We start from the raw sequence: 14,780 nt of genomic DNA, 5'->3' as shown, positions 1-14,780 counted from the left end.
GTGAGCGAGTTTGTGGAGCGATAAACAAAAAAGTGTACAAGTCACAAACTGGAGAGTTTATGTATTGATAATTTTAGCAGAAATAAATTGTAGTTTATATCTTTTCAAATAAATGTTTCATTGAAATGGCCTCTAGGGTGTTTTGTTGCACTCTAGTTGTTGATTGTCAGAAGCTTGCCGAAGTGAGTATTTGTCTAAATATGTGTACAGTTTTATGTGAGGCTTTGATTTCTAGTTTGGTTGTACTGGATGATTGCATTAGATTGTTGTTGACTGATACTCATATACACATTGCTGTTTAAAGGTTTTGTTTGACTGATATGTTAAAAATTAATACTCATAATTACACTTTTTGTTGTGTATGCAAACAGAGCTGCATCAAAATTAAAGGTCCCCATGCAAGATCAATAGTTGATTAAATATTTGTAACTGAAAATGTTAGGTTTTTTTCGTGCACATTAGTTCAACAAATATAACACAAACTTTGCTACATAGAGCCAATCCAAACACAATCAGAGCGATTAGGTATTCATGTACTTTGCTGATATGGGAAACATTTCAAACAAATTAAAGGAAAAATAAGGCATGTTTTTATCATATTTATACATTTTATATATATATTTGTTAATGTATTTATGTGTTCAATTCAATTTCAACCAAATTTTTAATGATGAATAAATAAACATGTATATATTTGTTGACCTACTGTGCACAAAAACAACATTTTCAGTTACAAATAGTTAGTCAGCTATTGGTCTTGATTTTAATTTAAATTGAATCTAGATTTTAGTGAGATTGTAGTCAGCACATTCCCATTGGACAATCTTGTCAAAATTGTATTTATTTATCAATGTTAACCGCTTAAATTAATTATATAATTCAAAAACTGATTTTAGATGTTTTCTAAAGGAAACCTGTAGCTAATTTCAGGGCCATCAATGTCTGTATGGAAATCAGAAGATTAAGGGATTGAATTCTTGAATTCTAATCTACAATATTTTTTGAAAACAACATTTTCAAAAGCCTTGAACTGTGAGAGGTTGGAGCAGAACTATTGACTATGAAACAGTGAGGTTGTGCAGAGTGATGCATTATTGTAAACAGTATAGCTTACATGCTCAAAACAGCAAAGGAGGTGTGCTCTACTACTAAACACAAGACATGACTTGTTAAGAATCAATTGATCCTACTAATCTTTGATGAAGGTATACTGTTACTGAAACGTCAACTGTAGAAATCTACGCTGCATAACCATTATTATAAAGTGCTCCTGCCTTCTTTGTTATTATACTTGTTTTTACCAAAGCATTTTATTATAGTTTGGGGTAAAAGTATTCATTGTTATTCTTAGAATTGATTTTAATCTCCACAAAGAACAACAAGAATTTACCCCACTTTAATTATTCCGCTATGTGCTACGTGAAGTGCTAATGACAGAAAAGAACAAAATTGCTGTAAATACTTTTCTTTAATTACTGAAGCCAGCTGGGAAATCCAGTCTAACTGCACCACCTTCTGCTGTGTCACTTCTGACTATCATCTGACTTCAACTCTCAGGAGGAGTCGGAACATGACAACAATGATGATGAGTTCGCCTTGAGGTTGTACAACAGAAGTCAGGATGGAGGGACTCCAAAATGTCTTTATTTTGTGTATTATTATGTATTTATTTAATCATTTGAAGTTATTGTACTAATAATAATATTTTCTGCTGTGGCATCACTGGTCGTTGTCTTTAACGCATTTGGATGCGTTACACTGTGTTTAACACATCTTGGATGTCAAATCTTTTTGGAAATGTATTACTTTGCTTATCTAAAGTTTTATCTTTATTGCCCTAGTATAATTTATAATATAGTATAATATAGTGTTTCCATAAATAAGTTCATAAGACATTTTGTATATTTGTTGTCTTTTGCCCTTATGGTCAGTTGGTTGTAATTACGGTAACAAAATGCCTAGTTGGTTAAAATAACTTGTCTTGAAGGTGTTCTGTGATGGATAGAAGAGAAGTTGTGAAGCAAGTGGCACATTGGCCACCAACTAAACAACAAGCAATACCAAATATCAGATCATGATCGTTGTTTCACAATTTTTACACATACCCTCTGGCAACCACAGAAGTAGCCCTGCCTGGAAGCAATAGTTGTTTTAGGGGTGAAACATATCACAAATCTGCATCTGTGTAAAACTACCAAAACCCTAAGGTCATCTGGGATGAGTGCTTAGAGTTCTACATTCTTCCTCTGTTTGCAAATGCAAATGATTGCAAATGCATCTTACCTGCATCAGGGAAGGTTTCTAGACTTCCTCCGGCACTGATGAACAGAAGCAACCAGAGAGAAAGAAAATCAGAGGAATCACCTCAATGAATATGCAGAGAAAAAACACCCATCTGCATCTAACACAGACGTTTTAATGATGTATATCATGGTTGGTGATTGCGAGGCTGAATTATGGACATGGCAAAACCTGTCAATGTTTAGAGCTACCAGACCTACAGGGGTCCCAAAAGCTAAAGGTTATCTGCATATCAACCAGGGAGTGTTGATATGGCTTCATGTCTAAAGTGTGCACTTGGAGGTGTTTAGCTCTATCTTGCTAAAAAGAAAAAAATAGTGCTGAATGTTTTTTCTGCATATATAAAATATTAAAAAAGCACCACTCAGTTCCACTTTGCATACATTTGCACACATAGCAGCTTTTCATCTTGTGAAATTCCCATTTTCACCCCTAGAATTTTACATTTCACAGTAAAATATTTTTTATTAACATTTTTGAAAGGTTACAACCTGGGTCAACACATAATTTATTATAGGTCAGTAGAAGATGAATTGTATCTGTATTACATACTTGTGACAATGACATATTTCTCACAAATATTTTCCTTTTGCAAATCTATAAAGACACGTGAGGCAGTTTTCCAGTTTCACATCAGGTTAAACAGGTCGAAAAGGTCTGGTTGCCTTTTACTCATTTTAACTATGCACCTTTAGAACACATTTTGGGTGTTACCACATAATGATGGGTTTAACGTAAATACGATTCCATTGACATGACAATGACATCTGGATGGCGATAGAACACGTTAGGTACTATCTAAAGTACTAGTTAAGCAGTCAAGCAAGGTGCACATTAGCCAGAAACATGGATAAACAGAGGCGCTTGCCCAAGTGAGTAGACACTTTAAAGAAATGAACGATTTAAATTTACACATTTTATCTGTTATTAATAATATATTATCTTCAAAGGAGGAATTAATTATTTAGACACAAGTTAAGTCAAGGTGCTAACCATTTCTTTGTTAATTCTTTATAAAGTATGATTTTTAGTGATGTTTTATTCAGACAAAATATTATTATACTGGCAAGCAGTTTATCCTCATTCATTTATTTAACATTTAACATTTTACTTATTCAAGCAGAACATCAGAAAATATTTCATATTGTTCAGTAAGTGAAAGTAAGTCAAAAATGGAAGAAAATGTTTATAGATGCATATATTTTATTATTTCTATTTCTTATTCAGTAGTTTGCTATATTTCTTTGAAAGCACATGTCAATTAAAACAGATTGTGATTCACAGTTACTGGGTGGGATTTATTTTTACAAAATATACAAGGACATAAAAATATTTACTGTTTTATTAGTTTACAAGTATTACTTTGTGAAATTTCCTAAAGTTTAGTTTTTGTTTTGCTTTGGTATGTGGTTTTGTTGTGATTGCATTAGATAGTTGTTGAATGATATCCATATTTATGTTTTGTTTCACTGATAAGTTAAACATTCACATTCCTATTTAAACTTCATTACAGGAACAATTGCAGTTTTAGAATACAAACCGAGCTACAAACAAAAACAAAGAAAATGTAGTGAGGCACCTTGCTGATAAAGGAAAAATGGTTATATGTATTTATCATATTTATACATTCTGTACATTTCATAGATTTGCTAATATATTAATTTTTTTATTTTCTACCTACCATGAAATGATTTTAAACTAAGTAAGTAATTAGTTGCATCAATCTTCCTGGGGACATTTCTTTCTGTGTACCTTTTTTTCACTCTATATATCTAATTACCAATCAGGAACATTCCCCTCACAATTTGACATTTTGGTGTTTTTAACCAGGAGGCCATGGGATATATGTCGAGAGGTCCCTGTGATTGAAGATGAACAGACGCCATGGAAAATGATCAAACTACTAAGGGTCATTTCTCTCTGTGTAGTCGCTCTGATTGTGTTTGGATTGGCTCTATGTAGCAAGGTTTGTGTTATATTTGTTGAACTAATGTGCACGAAAAAACCCTAACATTTTCAGTTACAAATATTTAATCAACTATTGATCTTGCATGGGGATTTTTAATTTGAATGTAAAGGTTTGAATGGGATTGTAGTCGGCACATTCCTGATGGACAATCTTGCCCAAATTATATTTATCTGTCTATTTTAACAGCATAAATTAATAAATTGACAAAACAAAGCTGCTTTCTGAAAGAAACTTGTAGCTAATGTACAGGGGCATTAATAACTAGATACAAATCATTTTAATGAGCTTAAAGGCTTGAAGGTTCTGATACAGGCCTAATTTTAAGAGATGAAGCTCAGCTGACACTGATCATCGTATTATATGACTGGAGCTGATCCTATGAATTTCCAGGTGTAACGTGGTGTAACAGTGGGTAATGTTAACAATTTATTTTAAATAAAATAGTTATTTAATTTCTAATGTTATTGAAGCACTTTCACATGCATGCTGGCGTCTGTGGCAAAAATTTGTGATACTGGCTGGAGAAGGTGTACACACTGGGAGTTGCAGTAAAGTCTAGTTATCCTTTCCTGATATCTACTGCCAGAAGGATCTACAAGAGGACAGGACTAAAGGACTACTTTCTTTAGTTATCTGCTAGCTCAGATTTGTTCTTTTGATGCTGATGGTGTTTACTTACGTAAAGACTTTAATAGTCACATCTCGAACAAAGACGACTTCATAGAGGATATCGATCATGTTCCAACTTGAGTGTCCATAGCAGAGGTGGGAAAAAGTCATCCTTTTACAAGTCACAACTAAGTCTTTGGACTCAAGTCCCAAGTCAGTCCCAAGTCCAGATCGATCATGACGGTCAAGTCTCAAGTCAAGACCAACAAGTCCAAGTCCTAAACTTTTAATTTTGAATCCTAAACAAGTCATAATGTGCTCTTCACCAAATTTAAAAGTTTTTTCAAGTTAAAAGCATTAGCCTGTACAGAAAGAAGGCAGAGGTTTCCAGCAAAATAAATGTTCTATAATTTCATGAATTTAATTAAATGTTTGTGGCTGCTAATTATTTTGGTCAATTTTGAGATCACAATTATTTAACAGAATTACTCACTGACTTAGGAGAGATTAATCTGTTGAACTTTTATGTTATGTTATACTTTAGTTTTTAAAAACTATTGTATATGCATTACTCCAAAATCCCAAATAGCCCATGAATAATCCAACATTATTAACTTTAAGCAGCATCTAGAGTTCAAGAGGACGACAGCAGCGCAGTGTTTTCCCCAGGTTGACAGCTTTGGCTGATAGACTAAAGGAGCTCTGTGCGTGTGTGTATATACACGAAGGGGAGCAGAGCAGGTGACAGGTGAACTACTCGAGTTGACGAAGTTACGTTACAGAACACTTAAATATAACTTTGGTGTTTTGTCGGGAGATGAAATGACTTAAACCAACGTTGAGAAAACTATAAATCACTATGACGCCAGAAGACGCAGACACAGTCGATATTTTACAAGCACCTATCAGGTAAAGCAACAATGAACACACCTGGTTTAGAATAAATAATATCCATTCATCCATTAACTATACCCGCTTATCGTTCGCTGGATTTATAAAACAAAACGAGGGTCATAGTGAAACTCCCTGGCATTCATTTTATCTTAATTAACTTGTTTTTATAATTGGTGGAAGCAGTGTGCGAACTATACCACAGCTGGGGCTGGATATTAAAATATCACGCATTGTTTGTGATTATTAATATTATCATTATTATTAGGCAACTATATGTAGCCATTATGCTACAATTAGGCTTAGTGCAACAGCTGTGGCAGTCTCTCTATACTGTTTTGACCTGACCTGTCCTTTCCCAGTGAGATGGAAGAATTTAAAAAGTTGTGTGGCGCTGCGGAGAGCCCCCAGCTGTTGTACACGGATTATGTGTAAAATTAAACCTGATGAAAACAGAAAAACAGAAGAAAAAACGCCTAAAATTACATACCCAAAATGAATCAGGAATAACTCCTCAACCATTTGGCCTAGATGCATAATTCTGGTCTCCTTTGAAAAGTCAGAAGCTAAGGTATATGAATCCATTGTGTATTAATATATTAATTTTACTTGTACAGACTACATGGAGATGCAAAAAAAAAAAAAAAAATTGGCTGGTAAAAAAAAGCTATATTTTAAGGCAATAAACCATCAAAACCATCATGAGGAAGCTTTTAATGCAACTGAATATCTTCTAATACACCTAGAATGCAATTGTAACTGTAAATCTGATGAAAATTAACTAAAATACAACAGTTATCATACAACATTTTCAAATATACCAGGCGAATTTCTATATTTTGGCAATAATTATTGTTAAAATGCTGACTTTTATTGATAGATATCTTTAAAACACTTTTTCAGTCCATACAACCTATTTCCAAATGACAAAATATTGAAATATTGATAAAAAACATGAGTATTGATCAACCTGTCACCAAAAGCACTCCCATGCTTTACAGGCCTGTAGATTGAGAATGGAACATCCCACAGTGATGGGTATCAATGATATGGCTTGAGCAGACCTTTCATTTGATACCCTGTCTATATATCTCCAATGGATTGGCCACAAAATGTAAAATGTTCTCAAGCAGCATATTTCCTCTCTGCAGAAAACATGACAGCAGGCAGGCAGCTTGCAGGTATTGCGCAATAATCAAAATGCCGCCCGCTTAGACTCGGAACAACAACATCGGTGGGTTTTGGAGTTAAAACGGCGAGAAAAAAAATTTTTTTTCAATGATTATCATCGCCCAGAGCACCATCGCCCCCGGTACCGGGCGATTTGGTGATTGTTCCCTCTGGCTAGACAGAGCCAGACCCTCCTGATTTTATGCAAGACCCATAATGATACAGAAATATAGAAATTAATGGCAAAAAAGCATATTGAGAGTTCATGTCTTGTTAATTGGAGCTAAGCTCTCCTGGCTCCCTTTTCTCAGGAACTGCAAATGCTGTGTCTTGAATTGCTTTTATACATATGGCTATTCTTCTGAAGTTAATACTGAGGACTCCTCAACGAAAAGACAAACTTAAATATTTCCAGAAAATGTACTTTCTTCTAATAGGCTTGATGTGTTAGTACATTTAGAAGGATGCACGAAAACACAGAGTAGTGTTGACAGTTGTTTTGTGAAATGATATGTAAAGAAGTGGATACATAAGGTAGCTACCAACGAAATCTGATTTTTTTGAGGCGAGAAAGGGACATGTTGGAAAGTGAGTAAGTAGTACATGGGAGATTTAGTCTATTTTTGAGGAAGTGGCTATGTAATAATGGACATGTGCACATCAGTCAAAACTAGTCCTGAATATCATGTTATATCTCATTTATCTAGAAGCCAAACATCCTTGGATGCATAGTTGCTGGTATTGTTCCTTTGGCTGTAAAGGTTGTCAAAATATTGAGGTAAACAGACAATGGGAGCTGTGTGTCATGGGTGAAGTTTTGTACCTCACAAATTAAGAGAATCAACGTTCCTGGAAGTCACGTGACAAACCCTTAAATATTTTGCTGCACTGAACAAAAACTGAAAAACATTTTTTTGAAAACAAGTTTTCTAACTTGACTTAACTTTGTTCTCTGTTCCAGACTTCTTTCCTTCTTCTCATCACCTTGTCTAATGAAGGCACCAAGACCCTCCCAGCTGAGCAGAAACCTGTTGCTCTGCTGTGTATCGGCTGCTCTCTCATCGCCTCCAGTGTGTTTCTCTTACAAAAGAGCATCTGGAAGGCGTGTTACAAATCCGCAAAGCTGCCGGACAGAAAGACAGTAGCAGTGGTGAGAAACCTAGCAAGCTTTTAACTGTTCCTTCTTTTTGATTGATGCATTGAAGTATGTGCATGCTACTTTGAAGTGATTGCCCGTCCCCTCTTTTCACTACATGCAGGCAATTCAAACTTGACATACAATTTTCACTTTGCTTATGCAGTTTCCATATATCACATAAAATGTTTTCACCCCCATTGTACCTTCTAGTGGTCTCGGTATCTCTGGATAATTCGTAATTCGTTTGTAATTCAGAAACGAAAATACCATTTATCAGTTTTTTGTTTGTCGTTTTTGTTTAAAAACAAAAAAACAGTTAAAAATGGCTCGTTTGTCGTTTTGGGCAATTTATTTGATCATTATTCCTTTTTGAACAAAGAATGAATAAAGTCAGTGAACTTCAGTCAATTAGTTTTTCGTTATAAACCAAAAACAGAAGTCGCGTGGTCTATTACTTTCTTGGAAGCAAAAGTAACCATTAAAACCTTCAAAATAAAAGTAGCCCATGTACCATGTAGTTAGATAGATAGATAGATACTTTATATATCCCGAGGGAAATTCAAGTATCCAGTAGCATACGAAACATACACTAAACATACATTAAACCCGCAAGGTGATAGATTAAAATACAGTTAAATAACATTTTTAGTAGGATATATAACTAAACTAAAACTGGGTGTGATTTTTTTTTTATTTAACTGAAATAAAAACAACAACTAATGAAAAATCCAAATGACTCTGGCTATTAGGGAGATCTAAACACTTGTAAGACCTGACCTCTAACTTCAGATTAAGATAAGTGAACTGGTGTGATATGAAGCTTAGGATAGCAATTATATATTTTAGATATTATTATTTCATTTATATATTTTGCAGTTATATTTGATATATTATATTTTATATTTATTAGTTTTGCAACAAATGTATACTTGCTATGTGGAAGCTCAAACAGCAGAGGTCACTTTAACCGCGCTGAGGCTTTCTGACTTGTGTTTATATCTCAAAGAGAAGGCTTGCACTGCTACTGATCACTGAGTTTGAAGGGTGTGCAGAACTTCACCTGCCTTCCAGCTACTATTTCAATGGCACTATAACTGCTAAAAACTCTCAGCTTCAGCAATTTACTGTTAACTCTTCTATGTTAAAACAAAAGGCTTCCAAAACAAATCTTTTGAGTTGTATACCTTTTATTTTCCTTTGCAATTTAAGACATTAAATATAGGTTAGTTAAGTAGATTACATATTTTTAATGCAGACTGTTCCTCTCATTTTTATGTAGGCCTACTTATGTGTGAAACCAGGTGAGCACTATTGTGAGTAAAAGAGCATCTCCTCTAGCCCTGGGGCTTTCAAATCTTTTACTGCCTTGCCTTTAAGGGGAAGGAAGTGCTCTGTACTATTTGTATTTTTGTAGTAGTGAAATAAAAGTGGATTTGAGTTCCTCAGTTTTTCTCTGTGGGACTCAAACCAGGACCTCACAAATTTTCCCAAGGCAATTCTGAGCGTGTGCAGGGTTTGAGGACTAATGAGAGTAGCAAGGCTGACCCCAGTCACCTACCATCACTCTCCCTTCATATAAATGCTGTCACTTCCATAAGCCTCCACTGGTTTTCACATTATACAACTGTAATTGCACACAAGGAGAAGGAGCTTGCGCTAGAGAATTTCATAAACGAAAATTAGATTTTTGTGATTTATTAAAAATCAAGTGTTGGGCAGTTTTATTCACTACACAAGCTTAAACAATACTAAACCAACAACATGCTAATGAAATACTGCAGAGACACTAAAGGATAAAAGTAAACTGTTACCAAAGCACAATAGAGAAACTACCACCAGTATGCCTGACACCTAAAGACAACAAAACACCACACATAAAACCACACAATAACGCTAAGTTGAAGGTACAGCAGATCCAGCAAGGACAGACAGGAATAGACGGGCATATATGCAGACACAAATGAGTGGGGAGGGACAGCAATCGGGTGGAATCAAGACAGGACACAAGGATAACAAACGCAGACAACTTACAACTAATCAAGGCAAGACAGTGAAACAAGGACCAAACAGGCATAGAACTCACAGACAGAACCGTAAACAGACAGGAACAAACACGAGACGAACACCTAAAATGACTGTAACAAAATACTGTACACAGAGGAACAGACCGACATGCAGACAAAAACCAAAACCAAGCACGCAATAAAAACACCCCACACAGACCACTTCAAAATAAAACAGGAAAACAGACAGACACACTGACCAGGATTGTGACAAAAAGCCTCTTTACTTTAAGATTAGTTTTTGTGTGCTATTTGGCATCCCTACAGTTTCAGAGTGTAATTCACTGTTTTCGTAAACATGGACAGCTGTATATGTGCATTTGTTATGATTACTTTACTTGTGATAAAAAACTAGTAAGTTGCCAACTTTGCTAACACAGCCAACATTTGACAATAGAAGACAGGGGAGATAGAGACACCATTCATCCTATGACAAGTCAGTGTAACATCAAAATGTTTTTTTTAGATTAAAATGCTATATAATGTTGCTATAAATTTGAGATTTTCAGTATAATGTGGGAAATTTGGAAGTTAGTGTAACAATTTTAACTAATTTGAACTAATGTTTAAAAAGAAAATGTGCACCTAGAAAAGATGTAATTAAAACTTTTTTTATTGAGTGTATTAACAATTTTCTACTTTTGCTTCTTCTTCAGGTTCTGTCCTTTGAGTTCCTGGTGTCTCTCGGTGCAGCGATTCTCACCATTGTGGCAATGCCACACTTGGACATCGTGACCAACGTGACAATACTGAACGGTGTCGCTGTCCTCTCGGCGCTCCTACAGGTGGTCACTCAGTGCACTGCCAAGGAAAGGAATCGTTTCCTGGTGCCGTCCATTGCTGCCTTCATCCTCATTTTGCTTGGTTACGTCCTGTTCCTCTTCTTATACATTATGAAAGATCCTACTGATATCAAGATGGCCATTTGGGTGGGTCTGGCTGTTGGTGGATCCTTCTTGGTGTCTTTGAACTGGTGGGAGAGCTACTTCAGACTGATCAGCGAGAATAGCAGCTCCGTCTTCCTCAAGAACCTGTGCAGAGACATGACAAAGTGCCAGAATATGCTACACATCTTCTCCAGTCTGCTCAGGATCACAGTGACCGCCTGTGTGCTCGGAGCCTACGTCCCTCTTGCCAAAATGGACTGGGACATAGTGAAGTCTATCCCGAGGCGTGAGACAAAAATTATAGCCATCACCATTGGGATCCAGCTCATCTCCTCTGCACTCTGCCACTGGTTTGCTGTTGCGGCCTGCAAGATGCACGCCCTGCGACGATGCTTCATCCTGCCTTTGTATCTGGCCTCTTTGGCCGTCATGGCTCTGCTCATCATCCCTGTTATCGTTTACTATCAGGAATACAGAATAAGTCTGAACGGGACAAGCATCAACTTCACAGGCTACTGCAATGACATTGTAGATGGAAGAAACCACAACTTGAATGGCAGTGTGTTCCCACATCTGGTTTTGGATGTTACACACACTCTGTGCTTCCTGGACATGTCAAATATAACTGACATTGGCATACTGACAGGTAATAAAGTAGATGACACCATACATTTTATCAAGTGAAATTTGTAATATATGTTTTCATTCATTTAAACATAATGCTGAAAACATATTTTAAACATATTTAGTCTAGGAAACATTTTTGGCATGCCTATTTTGGCATCAAAAATTGTAAGGCAGTTGGATCTGTCACAAGAAACTATGCTGACCCGATCTTAAATATTTGACTCTTCAAAAATCATCTGTTGGTTATCTGACTTGTTGTCTTACTGTGGTTTTATTATGGTCAGTCAACATCTTTATGTAAAAAATAATGATATATGTATGGAATAACATAAGTAAAATGGAAACTGGTGTGGCAAGTTCAACTAAAGTGGTTTCACAGAAGAAGAAAAAAAATTCAGTACTTTAAAGAATCATAAAATCTTGTGACAGATTTTAATTGCAGTACAACCAAACAGTGAGACAAGATTTCAGTCTGGACTTTCTTTTAATCATTTTATTCATCTTTACTTAGGTTCAGCAGTGTCCTGGTGGATCGGACTTGTTTTGGCCACTCTCCACCTCTGGTATCTCAGTCTCTATCGCATCCAGAGGACTCAGGACCTGTTCATTCGGAGGCTGTATGAGGGAGCATTTTTAGAGCAGTCGCTGCTTCTAAACACTCGATTTGACATCCAGACGACTGAGAGGCCGAAGCAGTAAGTGTGGGTGTTGTGTGTAGGAAAGATCAGGAATGCCCAACAAAGTGAGGTTTGAGTTTGGAAAATAATTATGATGCAAATAGTTTAGGCTTATGGTTTGGTTAGCTTAAGACGTGGTTTAGAGTTTAGAGTTGACTGGTGTCAAGATAAAAAGAATCCAAAGATTCCTTCCAAATGTGTAGAAAAATATCAGATGTACAGGCCTGATGTCGACAGGTTGACAAGTCGTTTTTTTCATCCATGACACACTTACATACTGCACACTTTGATAGCTTTGGGTGCACACAGGAATGCCACATAAGATATGAAGACAACCATTAAGTTATAAATATAGCCTTGTCTATTGAGTTCAAGGCCTCCTACCACCAAGATGACAGAATGGATATTAAAACCTCTCAAGTCTAAAATTCTCACTGTATGAATCAGGTGTGAAACACCAAGAAAGATGTGTCCAAAAAATCCCACAAACGGTGCGCGATTAACTAAATGAATGATCAGTGTAAGGGGTAAGATTAGGTACTGCATGTACTGTAGTGCAGAGGTTCATGGTAGTGTGAGGGCAGGAATAAGGACTCTGAGATGCATGTGTGGGATTATTGTCAGTCGGTCAATGTAAAACCCATTTCTCAAAAATGCAAATCTTCATTTCCAGATTCACACCACTTGAACCAGTGAAAGTGTTTCTTTGTGCAACCATGTGGCATGAAACCTATGATGAAATGTTGAAGATAATTATTTCACTATTCCGGTAAGTTTCTCATAGGTTGCTGACTGTGCACACAGCTATGGTACCTGGCATGTTTCTCCACTTTTGGCAAAATAAGTTCCTTAACTTGTCACCTTGACGTGCATGTAGGTGGGCAATGTCGTTTGGGTGAAACTAGTGTGTACCTAAAATAACTATCTAAACTGCCCCTGGCTGTCTTCGACTTCATAATTATTGCCAAGGTTTTGATTGATATGGTCACCTGTAGACTCCAACTGTAGAGTAAGCATACATTTGGTTTTGTTAAGGACCACTTCAGCATGTTTGCTAGTTCAAAGCTTTCCAGACGGTAGGCACAAAAACATTGCTGTCCTGAGAATTTTCCTCAATCATCAGTTTCATCACGTCAGTTCTCTTGCAGAAGTTTGAAATCCAGAAAATTAGCTTAATTACATATCTCTAATGCAATATTACAACCTCTAATTTCATCATGGTAGACTTCCCTTACGATTTTTATGTGATTCTTGTAACACCATAGACTGGACAAGTACAGACCGAAGAAGAAAGAAAAAGAAACAAGTGATGTGACTTTCGAGGGCCATATCTACGTTGACGATGCCTTCAGAGATGTTGCCGGTAGTCAGGGGCGCCACGTCAATGAATATGCAGAGATGCTTGTGGAAATTCTCAGAGAAGTTTACAGGTAAAAAACTCGAGGTTGATTTATTTAAAAATCATAGAAAGAAAAATCACAATGCAGAATTTGACTGCCAATTGATCTCAAGTCAACAAATGCTGAAGATCTCACAGATTATAACTTTAAATGAAGCTAAATGAAATTATTATTTCTATTTTATCCTGTGTCTTCAGTATCTTTGTAAACATGGATAAAGGTGTCTTTAAAAAGCAGCACCATGTCCCTGATCAGAAGATCGTGAGGACACCTTATGGAGGGCGTGTGGCGCTCACCATGCCTCATGGAAACAGTCTGGTGGTTCACTTCAAGGACAAGACACTCATCCGGAACAAGAAGAGATGGTCCCAGGTGGGGAAAATTATGCAATGGAGATTTGAATACTATCCAGGTTAAAACATTTTGTAGCTTTAATGTCAGTCAGTGCTTAAACATGTAGCAGTGAGACATTTGTAAGAATCCAATCTAATTTTTTTTTCAAATGTTGAATTGGATGATTTTTGTTTTTATGAAGATAGCTTTTAAAAAAAAACATTTAACACATTTGATTTCAAATGTTTCTACAAACATCTGTTTTTTTAATCAAAACTTTTTTAGCAAACTGTGTTTTTTATAAAAACTCACAAACTGGTAATACTGTATGTCAATGTCATTTTGAGGAAAAAGGTTTTTGTCAGAGTGTGTTTGCTGAATAGCATTTGATCATTTCCAGATCATGTATTTGTACTACCTCCTGGGCTGGAAAATTGCGGCCAAGTATTACAAAAGGTGGGGGAAAGGAGGCGACGAGGCTGAGCTGATGAAACAGTTTAAGGTGAGATGAGAGAAAACACATGAATGCACATCAAGCACACAAATACACATTCATTCTGTATATTTCTATATGGAAAGTAGTTACATGCAAAAATGAGCATGCTGTGCCTGTACCTCCAGAAAGAGAAGCACAACACCTATCTCCTGGCTTTAGATGGGGACACAGACTTCCAGCCTGCTGCTGTGATGTTGCTCGTCGATCGTCTGAAAATGT

Source organism: Micropterus salmoides, unplaced genomic scaffold (genome assembly GCF_014851395.1).
Source record: "Micropterus salmoides isolate LMB-PRFRI ecotype aquatic unplaced genomic scaffold, ASM1485139v1 Ms_hic_scaffold_17, whole genome shotgun sequence".
Taxonomy (NCBI): domain Eukaryota; kingdom Metazoa; phylum Chordata; class Actinopteri; order Centrarchiformes; family Centrarchidae; genus Micropterus; species Micropterus salmoides.
The sequence above is the reverse complement of the archived record's forward strand: the minus strand, read 5'-3'. Positions refer to the sequence as shown.